Raw genomic sequence first — 19584 nt, 5'->3', positions numbered from 1 at the left:
CTCAAATTCCAGGAAAGAAAATATCCTTCAAAACTCTTGGACCAGGAAAAACTACGCATCAATTCCCCACATCCCCCTCCCCCCCGAGAGCGGCCCAAAGAGCGTTTACCCTTTGTGCATACGCACCATCCTTTTATGCCCAAAATATATTCCGTAATTAGAAAACATTGGTCCCTCTTACACAAGGCTTACCCCTCAGTGGAACCTTTTCAATCACCACCATTGATGAGCACAAGAAGACCAAAAAACATCAAGGATCAGCTAGTACGGGCTGACATTGGGAGTACTCAACCACGGACTACACAGAGGCTTTTGGCCAGCCAACGGCGTGGCACTTTTCCCTGCCTCAATTGTGCAGCGTGTTCAAACATTATCAGGTCCGATATGGTCACCCACCCTAGGACAGGGAAATCGTATCCTATTCAGGGTTTCTTTACCTGCAATACTAACTTTGCCATCTATGTGATTAAGTGTCCCTGCGGCCTCCTTTATGTGGGAGAAACTACCCAACACGTGAAGGATCGGATCGCTAGCCACAAGTCAACTATCCGCTGCAGCAAAACATGGCTGCCTATCCCTGACCATTTTGTCACATTTAAACATTCTGTGGCCCAATTAAAATTTCAAATACTCGAACAGGTTCCACGTCCCAGAAGAGGGGGCAACCATATCAAATTACTGAAAGCCAGGGAGACGTTCTGGATACACACTTTGGATACTTTGGCCCCTAGGGGACTCAATAGAGAAATTGATTGGCAGGTGTGTTAAGTTGTAGTACTAACTATATTCCGTTTTTTCCAGACCCGTTGATAACTCTACATAGAGGTGAGTGATTACTCAAACCCCCCCCCCTCTTTATTTTTCCGTCATCTATTTATTTTTATTTTTTATTTTTTTATTTTATTTTATTTTTATTTTTATATTTATTTTCATTTTTTATCTTTTTTGCATTTTTATTTTTATATTTTTATATTTTATTATTATTATTTTTATTTTCATTATTTTCAACTTCATTTCATTCTATTACTTTATTTTTACATTTTCATATTTTATTTTTAATTTTATTTTGCATTATTTCATTTTATTTTTATTTTTCATCTTTATTTTTTTATTTTTTTATTTTTTTCAACAGCATTATAATCAATGTTTCTTCATTTCTCAGTCAAATATTTTCTAGTTATGGTCCACTCATTTACACAAATCTTACTTATTCATGCAGTTATTTTGCTATCTATATTTTTCTTTTTATCTATTTTTATTTTATTTTTCTAGTTTTTTATTTTTCTAGTCCATGATTACTCATACCACCTATCCCGTGCTTGGTCCATGCCCTATCAATGCCAGTATCCCGTAATTCCTCCGGACTCCATACTATACAGCCCAGCCACCTAATTTTAGGTTTACCGACATGCCCTGAGTGCAACCTGGCTACCACTAGGGGTCGCACTAGTAGGGCTATTATAGTGTCACATAGGCAGCGCCAACATCCTGCAGTTATACCAAACCTCCATATAGCTAGTCCGAATATTCCCTTATATCTATATTTACACCTGTATGAGCATTGGCATTATACTTTGCGTTCACCACAGGGCTCCATACTAACACAGGTAGCTATGGTGACACTCAGGCATGCGCAGTATCTCCTCTCTGCTCCATGCGGCGGGACTTCCGGTCCGGATGACGCACTTCCGGTCCGGCGGTCTCCGCCGCTATTTAACTGTCCCACCTTCTCCTCCTGGGCACGCTGGCATCTGCAAGGCGCGGGAGCGCCGCTTTACAAGACAACCACCCCAGGTATAGTGGGACACTGCCCCCATATCCTCTGTTTCCATATTTTTTGTCATGGGACACTTAATATACAGGCAGGGTGACCGCTCTCCATACAGGGTTTCCACTTGGCTACATGGACTCTGTGCTTCCCCTCCCCAGTCAATTCCTGGGCAGCCTTTCATTTAATCTTTACTCTTTACTCCCACTCACCTCTACAGTTTACGTACAGCATTTCTTATGATTTTTTACTTCGGTCCAACATAGGTTCCGCACACAGGGCAGCATACCACGACTGGTCATACACCGCCTTTTCAGCTAATAGGTATTGATCCAGGCTCCCCTTTTCAAGGATTCTTTATATTGAGACACTGTACTTATACTTACCTCCTGTCTATCTTTTTAGCACCACTTATACCTGTAAGCAAGAAATTCGCTATGTGTACCTACCATTGCCTCACTAAGGTAACGAGTGCCTATTGTCCTGCTTCCCTACGACCTCTTTACCTCCTTTTTTTGTTCACATTTGTTATGACTCTAGGAGTTCTATTCACTTCGGTGCATCCTTGGTGCTTGTATATTTATTTAGTTGCTTGCCATCCATCTTATACCTTGGCATACTACTCTCTATTATTTCATCATACACGGATGCTGTATATATGTATATATTTTTTGTTATGTTTATTTACCCTTGTTCTGTTTTTTTGTGTTTTTGTAGCAATATTATGAGTAAGGCTCAGGAGAGCCGAAACGTCAATTGTTACTACAAGTGGTCGCTTATCTTATAATTGTACATTGCTCCCATGTGTCACTAACGTGTAGTGTTATATTGAATAAATTTTGCACAATTTGCATAAATATCTATTAAGAGTGTGCGGTGTCTTCTAAATTTTACTTATACGGGGACTCTTCTGTCCATGACACCTGCACCTCACCCTCCAAATTGACTGAGTGCACACCAACTATACCTTATTAGCTCCAGAGACCGGCAGCACACCGGCAGCAGGGCGCGGGAGCGCCGCACAGTAACTACAAGTACCAGGTTCACAAAACCCACCTCAGGGCTACTATTGCGTTAATACACGCATTACTACTCGGCATTTAAGTGTATGCCTCTAACTACAAGGACTCTTCCCTCTTCTATGTGCACATTAAAGCGATTGTATGATTAAGGCCCTGGTAGGGCCGAAACGTCATAATAATTACCTCTGGTCGCTTTTCATGTCAAATAAACTTTTCACTATTTTGCAAATACACATACAGAGTGTGCGGTGTACTATATTCTCTAGCTCCAGAGACCGGCAGTACAGTCAATTCCAAGTTGGCTGCCCAACCTTAATACCTAAGAAGACACGGTGGCAACTTGTGGGGGTCGGGGCGTCTCTAGGGTCCCTATAAACAAGCCTCAGGCCATTAGTCATACGGGTTTGTCCTATCCACACCATCTGGGGGACAGAGAGGAAGAAATACCATCTAGAACATCTACAACAGTTGTGAGCACCTTACCGAGAAGCTCAGCAGGGAGGTACTACAACACACAGGCGCTAGAGGAAGGCTACTGATTTCCACCTGGATAGGGGGCTCTGGATTTGCCTTCAGACCGGCTGGACTCTACCTACCCTGTGGTCTGTACTCTGGACTGTGGATGCTGAAGCCTCCAGTAAAAGGAAAAGAGACTGCAACCTTGTGTCCTCGTTATTCTCTGTGCCTTACATTATCCATTATCACCACCTACACTTCTGGGAAGCCCTGGGGATACACTTCACCTGTGGGAAGGTATAACATCTAGCTGCAGTAACATCACCCCAGCGGACCCCTAGGCAGCGTCGGTCACCCTGACCGAATACCACAGGTGGTGTCACGAACTTCCCCAAAAAAAGACCTTTCCCAAAACCATAAAAACTCCTTTCTTTGTTGGACGTCCCTCAAAGTGCCACGGACCGGGTCGGGCTACCGTGACATCCCCATCGAGAACCGAAGGACCCGGTACTGAGTACTGTTGTGAATTCTGCTTTTGGGCTCCCTCCAGTGGTTGTAGGTGGTAATGCAGTTGCCCCTGAGTTGCAGCCCTGGTCAGGTGTATCTGCTGATTGCAGTTCTGACTGGGGTATTTAGGCGTGCAGGATTCATTTGTCCTTGCCAGTTGGCAATTGTTCTTGGGAGGTTATGGACCTCTGCCTGGTTCCTCCTGCCTTTCTGCCAAATCAGCAAAGATAAGTGTCTGGGTTTTTTTTCCTGTGGCACACATGCAGTGTGCTTCACAATTCAGTGCTATTCTTTGTGTTTTCTTGTCCAGCTTCAATTGTGCCAGTATTTTCTCAGTCTTGTTGGATTCTCTGGAGTGGCAGATATACATTCCATGTCTTTAGTTAGATTGTGGAACTTTTTGTATTATCTGCTGTGGATATTTTTGGAAGGGTTTTAATACTGACCGCCTAGTAATCAGTCCTATCCTTTCCTATTTAGCTAGAGTGGCCTCTTTTGCTAAATCCTGTTTCTACCTGTGTGTGTCTATTCTTCTCCTACTCACAGTCATTATTCGTGGGGGGCTGCCTATCCTTTGGGGGTCTGCTCTGAGGCAAGGTAGCATTCCTATTTCCCTCTATAGGGGTATTTAGTCCTCCGGCTGTGTCGAGGTGTCTAGGTTCATGTTAGGCACACCCCAAGGCTACTTCTAGTTGCAGTGTTAGTTCAGGATTGCGGTCAGTACAGGTTCCACTGACTCCAGAGAAAGTTCCATGCGGCTCCAAGGTCACCGGATCATAACAGTACAACTGGCCCATAATGAGTTAAATGCATCTCAGAAGAAGGGAAGAAAGGTGTTGAGCCATTTTTTTTTCTGCAGTCTGTTTTGTTTTGTTTTTTTCCCTCTTTATCTATGGGTGGCTGAGGAGTCTTGTGCCAGCATGGAAGTTCAGGAACTAGCTTCTCGTGTAGATCAGCTTGCTGCTAGGGTACAGGGTATTTCTGATTATATTGTTCAGACTCCTGCTCTAGAGGCAAAGATTCCTACCCCTGATTTGTTTTTTGGTGATAGGTCCAAATTTTTGGGTTTTAAAAACAATTGTAAACTGTTTTTTGCTCTGAGACCGCGATCCTCCGGTGATTCTATTCAGCAGGTTAAAATTGTCATCTCCCTGCTGCGTGGAAATCCTCAGGACTGGGCATTTTCCCTGGAATCTGGGAATCCTGCCTTGCTTAATGTAGATTCCTTTTTTCAGGCTTTAGGATTATTATATGATGAACCGAATTCTGTGGATCAAGCGGAGAAAACCATGTTGGCCCTGTCTCAGGGTCAAGAGGCGGCAGAATTGTATTGTCAGAAATTTAGAAAATGGTCTGTGTTGACTAAATGGAATGATGATGCTTTGGCGGCAATTTTCAGAAAGGGTCTTTCTGAATCCGTTAAAGATGTTATGGTGGGGTTTCCCACGCCTTCCGGTCTGAGTGATTCTATGTCTCTGGCCATTCAGATTGATCGGCGCTTGCGGGAGCGTCAAACTGTGCGCGCTGTGGCGTCGTCCTTAGAGCAAGGTCCTGAGCCAATGCAGTGTGATAGGATTTTGTCTAGAACGGAACGACAAGGATTCAGATGTCAGAATAGGTTGTGTTATTATTGTGGCGACGCTTCTCATGTCATTTCAGTCTGCCCTAAGCGGACAAAAAGGATCGCTAGTTCATTTACTATCAGTACTGTACAACCTAAATTTCTGTTATCGGTGTACTTGATCTGCTCATTGTCATCATTTTCTGTCATGGCGTTTGTGGATTCAGGCGCCGCCTTGAACTTAATGGATTTTGAGTTTGCCAGGCATTGTTGTTTTCCCTTGCAGCCTTTGCAGAACCCTATCCCTTTAAGGGGGATTGATGCTACACCTTTGGCTAAAAATAAGCCCCAGTTTTGGACACAGGTGACCATGCACATGGCACCAGCCCATCAGGAAGATTGTCGATTTCTGGTGTTGCATAATTTGCATGATGTTATCGTGCTGGGTTTTCCGTGGTTGCAGGTACATAATCCTGTGTTGGATTGGAAATCTATGTCTGTGACTAGTTGGGGTTGTCAGGGGGTTCATAATGATGTTCCTTTGATGTCAATCTCTTCTTCCTCTTCTGAAATTCCAGAGTTTTTGTCTGATTTTCAGGATGTATTTGATGAGCCCAAGTCCAGTTCCCTTCCACCGCACAGGGACTGTGATTGTGCTATAGACTTGATTCCAGGCAGTAAGTTTCCTAAGGGCCGACTTTTCAACCTGTCTGTGCCTGAACATATCGCCATGCGGAGTTATTTTAAGGAGTCTTTGGAGAAAGGGCATATTCGGCCATCTTCTTCACCGTTGGGAGCGGGTTTTTTCTTTGTTGCTAAGAAGGATGGCTCCTTGAGACCTTGTATTGATTATCGCCTCTTGAATAAGATCACGGTCAAGTTTCAATACCCTTTACCTTTGCTTTCCGATTTGTTTGCTAGGATTAAGGGGGCTAGTTGGTTTACGAAGATTGACCTTTGGGGGGCATATAATCTTGTTCATATTAAGCAGGGTGATGAATGGAAAACTGCGTTTAATACGCCCGAAGGCCATTTTGAATACCTTGTAATACCATTCGGGCTCACTAACGCTCCATCTGTTTTTCAATCCTTCATGCATGATATCTTCCGGACTTATATTGATAAATTCTTGATTGTATATTTGGACGATATTTTGATTTTTTCCGATGATTGGAAGTCTCATGTGGAACAGGTCAGGATGGTATTTCAGATCCTTCGTGACAATGCTTTGTTTGTGAAGGGGTCTAAGTGTCTCTTTGGGGTGCAGAAGGTTTCTTTTTTGGGCTTTATTTTTTCTCCCTCATCTATGGAGATGGATCCTGTTAAGGTTCAGGCCATTCATGATTGGATTCAACCTACATCCGTGAAGAGCCTTCAGAAATTTTTGGGTTTTGCTAATTTTTATCGCCGTTTCATTGCTTACTTCTCCAGCGTGGTTAAACCCTTGACTGATTTGTCGAAAAAAGGCGCTGATGTGGCGAATTGGTCCTCTGCGGCTGTCTCTGCCTTTCAGGAGCTTAAACGCCGATTTACTTCTGCTCCGGTGTTGCGCCAACCAGATGTTTCTCTTCCGTTTCAGGTTGAGGTTGACGCTTCTGAGATTGGGGCAGGGGCCGTTTTGTCTCAGAGGGATTCTGTTGGTTCTTTGATGAAACCATGTGCCTTCTTCTCCCGCAAGTTTTCGCCTGCTGAACGCAATTATGATGTCGGCAATCGGGAGTTGTTGGCTATGAAGTGGGCATTTGAGGAGTGGCGACATTGGCTTGAGGGAGCTAAGCACCGTATAGTGGTCCTGACCGATCATAAGAATTTGATTTACCTCAAGTCTGCCAAACGGCTGAGTCCTAGACAGGCTCGATGGTCCTTGTTTTTTTCCCGTTTTGATTTCGTGGTTTCGTATCTTCCGGGTTCTAAGAATATTAAGGCTGATGCCCTTTCTAGGAGTTTTTTGCCTGACTCTCCTGAGGTCCTTGAACCGGTCGGCATTCTGAAAGAAGGGGTGGTCCTTTCTGCCATTTCCCCTGATTTACAGCGGGTTCTTCAGGAATTTCAGGCTGACAGACCTGACCGCTGTCCTGTGGGGAAATTGTTTGTTCCTGACAGATGGACTAGTAGAGTGATTTCTGAGGTTCACTGTTCTGTGTTGGCTGGTCATCCTGGTATTTTTGGTACCAGAGATTTGGTTGGTAGGTCCTTTTGGTGGCCTTCGTTGTTACGTGATGTGCGTTCTTTTGTGCAGTCCTGTGGGACTTGTGCGCGGGCCAAGCCTTGTTGTTCCCGTGCTAGTGGGTTACTTTTGCCATTGCCGGTCCCTGAGAGGCCCTGGACGCATATTTCTATGGATTTTATTTCTGATCTTCCGGTTTTCCAGAGGATGTCGGTTATCTGGGTTGTTTGTGACCGGTTTTCTAAGATGGTTCATTTGGTGCCTTTGCCTACATTGCCTTCCTCTTCAGAGTTGGTTCCGTTGTTTTTTCAGCATGTGGTTCGTTTGCATGGTATTCCGGAGAATATTGTGTCCGACAGAGGTTCCCAGTTTGTTTCTAGGTTTTGGCGGGCCATTTGTGCTAGGCTGGGCATTGATTTGTCTTTTTCTTCTGCATTTCATCCTCAGACAAATGTCCAGACCGAGCGAACTAATCAGACTTTGGAGACTTATTTGAGATGCTGTGTGTCTGCCGATCAGGATGATTGGGTGGCCTTTTTGCCATTGGCCGAGTTTGCCCTTAGTAATCGGGCTAGTTCGGCTACTTTGGTTTCGCCCTTTTTTTGTAATTTTGGTTTTCATCCTCGTTTTTCTTCTGGGCAGGTTGAGCCTTCCGACTGTCCTGGTGTGGATTCTGTGGTTGACAGGTTGCAGCAGATTTGGGCTCATGTGGTGGACAATTTGGTGTTGTCTCAGGAGGAGGCTCAACGTTTTGCTAACCGTCGTCGGTGTGTTGGTTCCCGGCTTCGGGTTGGGGATTTGGTTTGGTTGTCTGTTATGATCCTAGTGGCAAGGATCGCAGGTCGGACTAGCTAAGTAACTGAACAGACTACTAGCTCTGGGGAAGTGGAAACTAGATTGACCGCAACCTGATCCTATCCGCAAACAACTATAGGCAGCCGTGGAACGTTACCTAAAAATCCTAGACGTCTCTTCACGGCCTGAGAAACTGGCTATTCCTGGAGGGAAAGAAAGTCCTCTCTTGCCTCAGTGGAATGACCCCAAAGATATAGAATAGCCCCCCACAAATATTAACGGTGAGTTAAGGGGAAAGCACAAACGCAGAGATGAAATCAGATTTAGCAAATGAGGCCCGCTAATACTAGATAGCAGAAAATAGGAAGGGAACTGTGCGGTCAATAAAAAACCCTATTCAAAATATCCACGCAGAGATTGCTCGAGCCCCCCCCGCACCAACTAACGGTGCGGGGGAAGCAACTCCGTACCCCAGAGCTTACCAGCAAAAAGAAATCACATATTAGCAAGCTGGACTAGACTCATCATACACAGAAATCATATTGCAGGCAGATGAGCAAAAAATATTCAAACAGAACTTAGCTTATCCTGAAGAGGCAGAAAACGAGATAATCAGGAGTAATCAGAATAGCACTGAATACATTGACAGCCGGCAACAAGTGGAAGTGAAGCAGAGCTAAATAGGAGCCTCCCTGGTGAATAACGAGGCAGCTGATCCAGCCAGACCCGCAGGATAATAAACCAAACCACCAGGGGGAGCCAAAAAACCAAAGTCACACAATACCATCTGTGACCACAAGAGGGAGCCCGAAAACGGAGTTCACAACAGTTGTCTTCCCGTCATGTTCCTATAAAGGTCTCTTCCCCTAAGTTTAAGCCTCGGTTTATTGGTCCTTATAGGATTTCTGAGATTATTAATCCGGTGTCTTTTCGATTGGCGCTTCTGGCCACTTTTGCTATCCATAATGTCTTCCATAGATCTTTATTGTGGAAATATGTGGTGCCCGTTGTTTCCTCTGTTGATCCTCCGGCCCCTGTTTTGGTTGATGGGGAGTTGGAGTATGTGGTTGAGAAGATTTTGGATTCTCGTTTTTCAAGGCGGAGGCTTCAGTACCTTGTCAAATGGAAGGGTTATGGCCAGGAGGATAATTCTTGGGTTTTTGCTTCTGATGTCCATGCTGCTGATTTGGTCCGTGCCTTTCATCTGGCTCGTCCTGATCGGCTGGGGGGCGCTGGTGAGGGTTCGGTGACCCCTCCTCAAGGGGGGGTACTGTTGTGAATTCTGCTTTTGGGCTCCCTCCAGTGGTTGTAGGTGGTAATGCAGTTGCCCCTGAGTTGCAGCCCTGGTCAGGTGTATCTGCTGATTGCAGTTTTGACTGGGGTATTTAGGCGTGCAGGATTCATTTGTCCTTGCCAGTTGGCAATTGTTCTTGGGAGGTTACGGACCTCTGCCTGGTTCCTCCTGCCTTTCTGCCAAATCAGCAAAGATAAGTGTCTGGGTTTTTTTTCCTGTGGCACACATGCAGTGTGCTTCACAATTCAGTGCTATTCTTTGTGTTTTCTTGTCCAGCTTCGATTGTGCCAGTATTTTCTCAGTCTTGTTGGATTCTCTGGAGTGGCAGATATACATTCCATGTCTTTAGTTAGATTGTGGAACTTTTTGTATTATCTGCTGTGGATATTTTTGGAAGGGTTTTAATACTGACCGCCTAGTAATCAGTCCTATCCTTTCCTATTTAGCTAGAGTGGCCTCTTTTGCTAAATCCTGTTTCTAACTGTGTGTGTCTATTCTTCTCCTACTCACAGTCATTATTCGTGGGGGGCTGCCTATCCTTTGGGGGTCTGCTCTGAGGCAAGGTAGCATTCCTATTTCCCTCTATAGGGGTATTTAGTCCTCCGGCTGTGTCGAGGTGTCTAGGTTCGTGTTAGGCACACCCCACGGCTACTTCTAGTTGCGGTGTTAGTTCAGGATTGCGAGGAGAATTAAATCAATGCACTCGTCTTAGTTCAAATCAAATTTGCTGAAGTGAGTATTTTTTATTGAAGGTGAAGATGAATCAATAAGGCAAAAAAAATTTTTTAACGTTTCGGCCACACCGTGGCCTTGATCACAAATAATGCTGTAACAAAAAATAGAAAAAAACAGTGTATAAACATATCATATATGCAGTGGTTCAACATACAATATATACAAAATATACAAAAGCGCTATCCATACGGCTATGGACAAAAGAGGAACACATGTCAAAGCTCCCCTTGATAGGGAAAAATTCATTCTTGTCAAGAGCAAATAGACCTATGTTAAATACAAAAGACATCAAAACAAAGAATGGGTTTCTGGAAGATAGTATATATCAGTATAGATCAGTATAGAGAGGAATATACTGCGGTAGGTAAAGATGGAAAAACGTACCCTTAGTGGTTTGTTCGTCTAGCGTCATACGATAATAGGGTAGTGTATTCAAAATTAGAAGTGGCCCAGATTTCTCCTGTTCAGAGAAAATGGGAGAACATGATATAGTATAGATATATATGATCTCATGTTAGTATGAGTAACCCAAAGGTTCTCCCATAGAAGTGTAAATTGACACATGTGGTCTGTGAGGTTATTGCAATAAAGTGTACATAAGGATTTTGTAGCACATAGAGAGGTATTTACCAGGACCGTGAAAGAAGGGCCTTCACTTTCAGTGGCAATTGTCCAGGACAGTGTGTCAATAACTGAGACACCTGTCATGTGTTAGATTGGCTGTAATACAGATACATATATAGGGTGAGCATAGCACTGGAGTTATTCAGTGAGGTGACATGTTATGTACGACAATGGTATTAGTACCTTATAAAAAATTTTTGCCATGTCTCATAGTCCTATGTGACCCGGATGTGGATGGTAAAGGCAAGGTTCCCACGTTAGGTTTGATCACTTTGGTATGGGGTGAATGCGCCTGTTAAGAACCATGAGTGGAGATATGTTATGAACGAATCTGCCCGCCTTCTAGTACTTATCTGTAGTGCGTCCGTAGTCTCACATAAGATGGTGGCACAGTGTGGGTGCGATCCGGGATCGAGGAGTCCGTGTACTAGGTCCGGTGGGAAGCGCCGACACACCGCTTCCCACCGGACCTAGTACACGGACTCCTCGATCCCGGATCGCACCCACACTGTGCCACCATCTTATGTGAGACTACGGACGCACTACAGATAAGTACTAGAAGGCGGGCAGATTCGTTCATAACATATCTCCACTCATGGTTCTTAACAGGCGCATTCACCCCATACCAAAGTGATCAAACCTAACGTGGGAACCTTGCCTTTACCATCCACATCCGGGTCACATAGGACTATGAGACATGGCAAAAAAATTTTATAAGGTACTAATACCATTGTCGTACATAACATGTCACCTCACTGAATAACTCCAGTGCTATGCTCACCCTATATATGTATCTGTATTACAGCCAATCTAACACATGACAGGTGTCTCAGTTATTGACACACTGTCCTGGACAATTGCCACTGAAAGTGAAGGCCCTTCTTTCACGGTCCTGGTAAATACCTCTCTATGTGCTACAAAATCCTTATGTACACTTTATTGCAATAACCTCACAGACCACATGTGTCAATTTACACTTCTATGGGAGAACCTTTGGGTTACTCATACTAACATGAGATCATATATATCTATACTATATCATGTTCTCCCATTTTCTCTGAACAGGAGAAATCTGGGCCACTTCTAATTTTGAATACACTACCCTATTATCGTATGACGCTAGACGAACAAACCACTAAGGGTACGTTTTTCCATCTTTACCTACCGCAGTATATTCCTCTCTATACTGATCTATACTGATATATACTATCTTCCAGAAACCCATTCTTTGTTTTGATGTCTTTTGTATTTAACATAGGTCTATTTGCTCTTGACAAGAATGAATTTTTCCCTATCAAGGGGAGCTTTGACATGTGTTCCTCTTTTGTCCATAGCCGTATGGATAGCGCTTTTGTATATTTTGTATATATTGTATGTTGAACCACTGCATATATGATATGTTTATACACTGTTTTTTTCTATTTTTTGTTACAGCATTATTTGTGATCAAGGCCACGGTGTGGCCGAAACGTTAAAAAATTTTTTTTGCCTTATTGATTCATCTTCACCTTCAATAAAAAATACTCACTTCAGCAAATTTGATTTGAACTAAGACGAGTGCATTGATTTAATTCTCCTTGATTACCTGTGAATCTTTGGATTCCGTTCTCTTGCACCGTCAAATTCCATCTACAGTCGAGTGCTAGCTCTTTGTTCATCACACTAGTTCAGGATTGCGGTCAGTACAGGTTCCACCGACTCCAGAGAAAGTTCCATGCGGCTCCAAGGTCACCGGATCATAACAGAGTACCCCATTTCCCTTACGTGGTGGCGATACATCCAATCTTGGCGTCACGAACAGGATCTACTTAAGCCTGAAAAATCGGGTCATGTGCGCCTAAGAACTGTTTCAGAACTGTATTTGAACTGTGATTTACTTAAGGACTGTGTATTGCAATTTGCCGCCAAAATTCCCGCCAAAACCGCCACCATTACAGTGCCACGAGGAGCGCAGGAGAAGAAGAAGGGCGTGGAGTTGTGGGCGTGAACGAACTGAGAAGCATGAAGAATAATGGCCGCCCAGTCTAAATATCTCTGTACCTTGAGGACGTGTCCGTCAGCAGCCGAGATCCGCCTCCTGATCCTCAATGGCGGGCGGAGACAAAGAAAACGAAACCGCCCAAGAAGAAGAGAGGGGGAAAAGGATGAGAAAGGAGCCAGACATGTGGAAGACGCCATGGCGAGCCGCCTGGGACTAGAGCGTGGGGTCGGAGCAGAGGACTCCCCCAGCCACCTGGAGAGACACCGCGGCCAGGCATCACCCGTTGGCCCTGACTTCCTGCAGGCCGGCGTGGAAGAGCTCAGCGACCAACTCCTGTGGACGCAGCTGAGCACTGAGGCCGGGTGGAAGAAGACCTTAATTGGGAGCCTCACCAGACGTCTGTCGGCCGCCTCGTCTGGTCCAGAGCAAGAAAGAAGTTCCAGCGCTCCGAAGCCAGAAAGCAAGGCCCTGCCGGAAAGCGAGATGCTGCAAACAGAGATGACAACGCCGCAGCACAAGGCCCTGCAACCAGCGTTCCAGACCCCAGCGGAGACGGAGCAGACCGGCACCGGAGGGACTGCATCTGAAGCAGGTATGAAGAACAACCCTGCCCTGATGACTGACACCACTCCAGCGACTGCTCGTGCCACCGCTACTGACTACGTTCCAGTGACTGATCTTGCGGCAGCCGCTACCTTTGCTGCAGCAGATGTCCATACTCAAGCTATGCAGACTTCCATCGCTGCATATGATATGACAATCCACGAAAGACAGATGGGGTTTATCTGGCACCGGGTGTGACCCTGGATCCTACCCTTCTCAGGCCAAGAAGGGTTATGTGTAGTGTTGAGCATTCCGATACCGCAAGTATCGGGTATCGGCCGATATTTGCTGTATCGGAATTCCGATACCGAGATCCGATACTTTTGTGATATCGGGAATCGGTATCGGGATCGATATTAATGTGTAAAATAAAGAATAAAAATAATAAATATTGATATACTCACCTCTCCGACGCAGCCTGGACCTTACCGATGTAACCGGCAGCTTCCGTTCCTAAGAATGAGCGCTTGAAAGACCTTAGATGACGTCGTGGCCTGTGATTGGTCGCGTGAGCAGAATCATGGATGGTGAATGATTCACAAACTGCTTGTAAATAGTTTGCACCTTCTTAAGGGTGCTCTCTACTGGTTTTACATAGGAGGCTTTTACAGAGACTGCCTCTTAATAGAAACTGCTGTTAATTATGCTGTAATAATAACTGCTTTGCCTTACAGACCTGAAGAAAAACCCGTTGGTGCGGCAGATTTCCGGGTCAGGATTATACGTCTTGTAGCCCACCCAAGACCAACGTTCGGGGGTTCGTAATGGGTCCCTCATATCATATCACGTCATGTTGCCTTTAAGTAAACTTGAATTCTAATGATGTGATTATTTTTGCACTACCTCAAAAAGACTTGGATTTCCTCTTAAAGGGAATGTTAGTTTGTTGCACTTTGCTCAAGAGTGATAATGTTGTCTTAGATAGTTAGATAGTAATAAGGAACTATCTAGATAGTAATAATGTTTATACATAGCTGATAGTATGTAGCTAAGAATAGAATGTTAGATGATGTACTTTAAACAAAATAGAGGTAAAAGATTGAAAAAAAGATACAGTGAACCCATTGGGGGCGTGACACCTGTTCTGCATTTCAATAGAGTGAACCCGTAGGGGTTAGTGAGTCTTTTAGTGAGCCTTAGGTCGTTAGTTAAAAGACTTTGCACTTAAGGTACCGTCACACTAAGCGACGCTGCAGCGATAGCGACAGCAATGCCGATCGCTGCAGCGTCGCTGTGTGGTCGCTGGAGAGCTGTCACACAGACCGCTCTCCAGCGACCAGCGATGCCGAGGTCCCCGGGTAACCAGGGTAAACATCGGGTTGCTAAGCGCAGGGCCGCGCTTAGTAACCCGATGTTTACCCTGGTTACCAGCGTAAAAGTTAAAAAAACAAACAGTACATGCTCACCTGCGCGTCCCCCAGCCTCTGCATCCTGACGCTGACTGAGCTCCGGCCCTAACAGCAGAGCGGTGACGTCACCGCTGTTGCTTTCACTTTCAGTTTAGGGCCGGCGCTTTAGTGTCAGGAAGCAGAGGCTGGGGGACGCGCAGGTGAGTATGTACTGTTTGTTTTTTTAACTTTTACGCTGGTAACCAGGGTAAACATCGGGTTACTAAGCGCGGCCCTGCGCTTAGTAACCCGATGTTTACCCTGGTTACCAGTGTAAAATATCGCTGGTATCGTCGCTTTTGCTGTCAAACACGGCGATACACGGCGACCTAGCGACCAAATAATGTGCAGACCTTCTAGCAGCGACCAGCAATTTCACAGCGGGATCCAGATCGCTCCTGCGTGTCAAATACAGCGATATCGCCATCCAGGTCGCTGCAACGTCACGGATTGCTGGCGATATCGCCTAGTGTGACGGTACCTTTAGAGAAGAATAATGGTTTTATGCTTTAATAAAGAAAATGTTAATTTATTGTTTTGTAATTGCACTTAGTAGATAATAGATAGCATACCTGTACGGGTAATAGTATTTCATAGTTAGTTAGTTAGCGCATCCGTAATTGGTCAATCTACAGAAGTAAGCTGACAATGTAAATATGTTCTTGTTTGTAATATTCAAGTGTTCTCACCTCCCATAAAGGGAAGCATTCTTATATTAACTTGCTTTATAGCATTTCAAAAATGTGCATGTCTTTTTGCTAATGTATAGTTGTTTTCTTTTCCCAGTCCGGGAGTACTGGATTTAACGGGGTGGGGGGGGGGGTAGTGCAGCACCCCAGAGTCCTGGTTGTTGCAGTGATGTCATTCTTCCACCAGGGGGAGTGATGTTGTGTCTGATGGCAATAAAGGAGATTTTACTACCAGGTATCACAAACCATACACCACACTTTACACTCCAGACCACCAGGGGGAGCCTTGCTCCTATCTACTAGGGCACTCCTCACAGAAGGGTAAAACTGGTGGGCTGGATAGAAAGTTAGAGAGAAGCTGACTGGGCTTTGCCCAGGCAACACCTGTCAGGCAGACAGGGGGAAAGGAGGAACATTGGAGATGCAGACAGAGGGTCCCTGACAGGGGTGGGATCCTGTCAGAGGCCTAGCAAGACAGAAAGACACAGAGCTGCACCTGCCCCACGTGCGGCAGCATCCTAAGAAAGGACACAAAGAGAATTGTGTTGTAGAGGGTGAGAAACGAAGTCATAGCACAAGGAGATAACACCAGAGGGAGTTCTGCCCTGTAAAGGCTGCCTCCTTCTGAGGCGCGTAGCCCATGGCCGGAACACTGAGGGAGCAACCGTCTCCAAGCCTTGTTCCAGAGACCGGCAGGACAATCGATTCCAAGTTAGCTGCCCGACCTTAATACCTAAGAAGACACGGTGACAACTTGTGGGGGTCGGGGCGTCTCTAGGGTCCCTATAAACAAGCCTCAGGCCATCAGTCATACGGGTTTGTCCTATCCTCACCATCTGGGGGACAGAGAGGAAGAAATAACATCTAGAACATCTTCTCTACCGAGAAGCTCAGCAGGGAGGTACTACAACACACAGACACTAGAGGAAGGCTACTGATTTCCACCTGGATAGGGGACTCTGGATTTGCCTTCAGACCGGCTGGACTCTACCTACCCTGTGGTCTGTCCTCTGAAGCCTCCAGTAAAAGGTAAAGAGACTGCAACCTTGTGTCCTCGTTATTCTCTGTGCCTTACATTATCCATTATAACCACCTACACTTCTGGGAAGCCCTGGGGATACACTTCACCTGTGGGAAGGTATACCATCTAGCTGCCAAAACATCACCCCAGCGGACCCCTAGGCAGCGTCGGTCACCCTGACCAAATAACACAGGTGGTGTCATGAACTTCCCCAAAAAAAGACCTTTCCCAAAACCATAAAAACTCCTTTCTTTGTTGGACGTCCCTCAAAGTGCCACGGACCGGGTCGGGCCACCGTGACATCCCCATCGAGAACCGAAGGACCCGGTACCGAGTACCCCATTGCCCTTACGTGGGGGTGATACACATACCTGTGTGAGGAGAGGAGAGGAGATGGATATTAGTTCTTTGCCATGGAATAACTGCTGTAACTTGATGCTTAGCTAATGCGATGCTTTCCTGAATGCGTGTGACCACACACATGCGTTATATGTGGTGATGTGTGCACTGCCCAATTATATCTGGTAAGGTCTGCACTGCCCAAGTATGACTGGTAAGGTGTGCACTGCCCAATTATATCTGGTAAGGTGTGCACTGCCCAATTATATCTGGTAAGGTGTGCACTGCCCAAGTATGTCTGGTAAGGTGTGCACTACCCAAGTATGAAAGTATGACTGGTAAGGTGTGCACTTCCCAAGTATGACTGGTAAGGTGTGCACTGCCTAAATATGACTGGTAAGGTGCGCACTGCCCAAGTATGACTGGTAAGGTGCGCACTGCCCAAGTATGACTGGTAAGGTGTGCACTGCCCAAGTATGACTTTTAAGGTGTGCACTGTCCAAGTGTGACTGGTAAGGTGTGCACTGCCCAAGTATGACTGGTAAGGTATGCACTGCCCAAGTATGACTGGTAAGGTGTGCACTGCCCAAGTATGACTGGTAAGGTATGTGGAGCGCCCCCACATCAGGGCAATGGGGTACTCGGTACCGGGTCCTTCGGTTCAGGGGATGTCATGGTGGCCCGACCCGGTCCGTGGCCCTTTGAGGGATGTCCAATTAAAGGTGAAGTTTGTATAATGTTCGTGACGCCATCTGTGGTATTCGGTCAGAGTGACCGATGCTGCTTAGGAGTCCACTGGGGTGATGTTATGGCAGCAAGATGGTATACCTTCCCACAGGTGAAGTATATCCCCAGGGCTTCCCAGAAGTGTAGATGGTAGATGGTGTAAGGCGTGGTGAATAACAAGGTCACAAGGTTGCAGACTCTTTACCTTTTACTGAAGACTTCAGTGTTCACAGTCCTGGGTGCCGGATCACAGGGTAGGCAGAGTCCGGCTGGTCCGAAGGCAAATCCAGAGTCTCCTTATTCAGGTGGAATGCAAGAGCCTTCCTATGCACACAGTAACACAGTAGGTCCCCATTTGCTTAAGCTCTAATGAAGTCCTCACTGCTGTTACTCTTCTCTCTGTTCCCCGTGGTCGGATAGAATAAAACCTGTAGGACTGATGGCCCGAGGCTTGTTTATAGGGACCCTAGAGACGCCCGGACCCCCACAATTTGCCACCGTGTCTTCTTAGGTATTTTAGATCAGGCAGCCAACTTGGAATTGACTGTCCTGCCAGTCTCTGAAGTAATGGCATAGAGCACTTTACTCCCTCGGTATCCTGGCTACCGTAACACGCACCAGAAGGATGCAGCTCCTCACGTCTACTATCCTCTCTGGTATCCACTTGTTGCTATGCCTTCGTTTCTCACTCACTAGAACACACTTCCTTTCAATGTCTCTTTCTTTGGATGCTGCCGCATGGGGTGCAGGCACAGCTCCGTGGACCCTCTTCCTCCTCAGACCGTAGTCTGGATCTGGCTGGACCTTGCTCCAGCCAGTTCTGCCTGGAGACCTTTCTTTCTCGGTACCTGAACAGGAGATCTCCTTTATTGCCTCCAGACGTAATATCACTCCCCCTGGTGGAGGAATAATATTACTGCAGCAACCAGGACTCTGGGGCACTGCATATGCACTGCCCAATGATGTCTGGTAAGGTGTGTACTGCCCAAGTATGACTGGTAAGGTGTGCACTGCTCAAGTATGACTGGTAAGGTGTGCACTGCCCAAGTATGACTGGTAAGGTGTGCGCTTCCCAAGTATGACTGGTAAGGTGTGCACTGCCTAAGTATGACTGGTAAGGTGCGCACTGCCCAAGTATGACTGGTAAGGTGTGCACTGCCCAAGTATGACTTGTAAGGTGTGCACTGCTCAAGTATGACTGGTAAGGTGTGCACTGCCCAAGTATGACTGGTAAGGTGTGCACTGCCCAAGTATGACTTTTAAGGTGTGCACTGCCCAAGTATGACTGGTAAGGTGTGCACTGCCCAAGTATGACTGGTAAGGTGTGCACTGCCCAATGATGTCTGGTAAGGTATGCACTGCCCAAGTATGACTGGTAAGGTGTGTACTACCTAAGTATGACTGATAAGTTGTGCACTGCCCAAGTATGACTGGTAATGTGTGCACTGCCCAAGTTTGACTGGTAAGGTGTGCACTACCCAAGTATCACTTGCAAGGCGTGTACTGCCCAAGGATGTCTGGTAAGGTGTGCACTGCCCAAGTATGACTGGTAAGGTGTGCACTGCCCAAGTATGACTGGTAAGGTGTGCACTGCCCAAGTATGACTGGTAAGGTGTGCACTGCCCAAGTATGAGTGGTAAGGTGTGCACTACCCAAGTATGACTGGTATGGTGTGCACTGCCCATGTATGACTGGTAAGGTGTGCACTGCCCAAGTATGACTTGTAAGGTGTGCACTGCTCAAGTATGACTGGTAAGGTGTGCACTGCCCAAGTATGACTTTTAAGGTGTGCACTGCCCAAGTATGACTTTTAAGGTGTGCACTGCCCAAGTATGACTGGTAAGGTGTGCACTGCCCAAGTATGACTGGTAAGGTGTGCACTGCCCAATGATGTCTGGTAAGGTATGC

Source organism: Ranitomeya variabilis, chromosome 2 (assembly GCF_051348905.1).
Source record: "Ranitomeya variabilis isolate aRanVar5 chromosome 2, aRanVar5.hap1, whole genome shotgun sequence".
NCBI lineage: Eukaryota > Metazoa > Chordata > Amphibia > Anura > Dendrobatidae > Ranitomeya > Ranitomeya variabilis.
Note: the sequence above shows the minus strand (reverse complement) of the source record.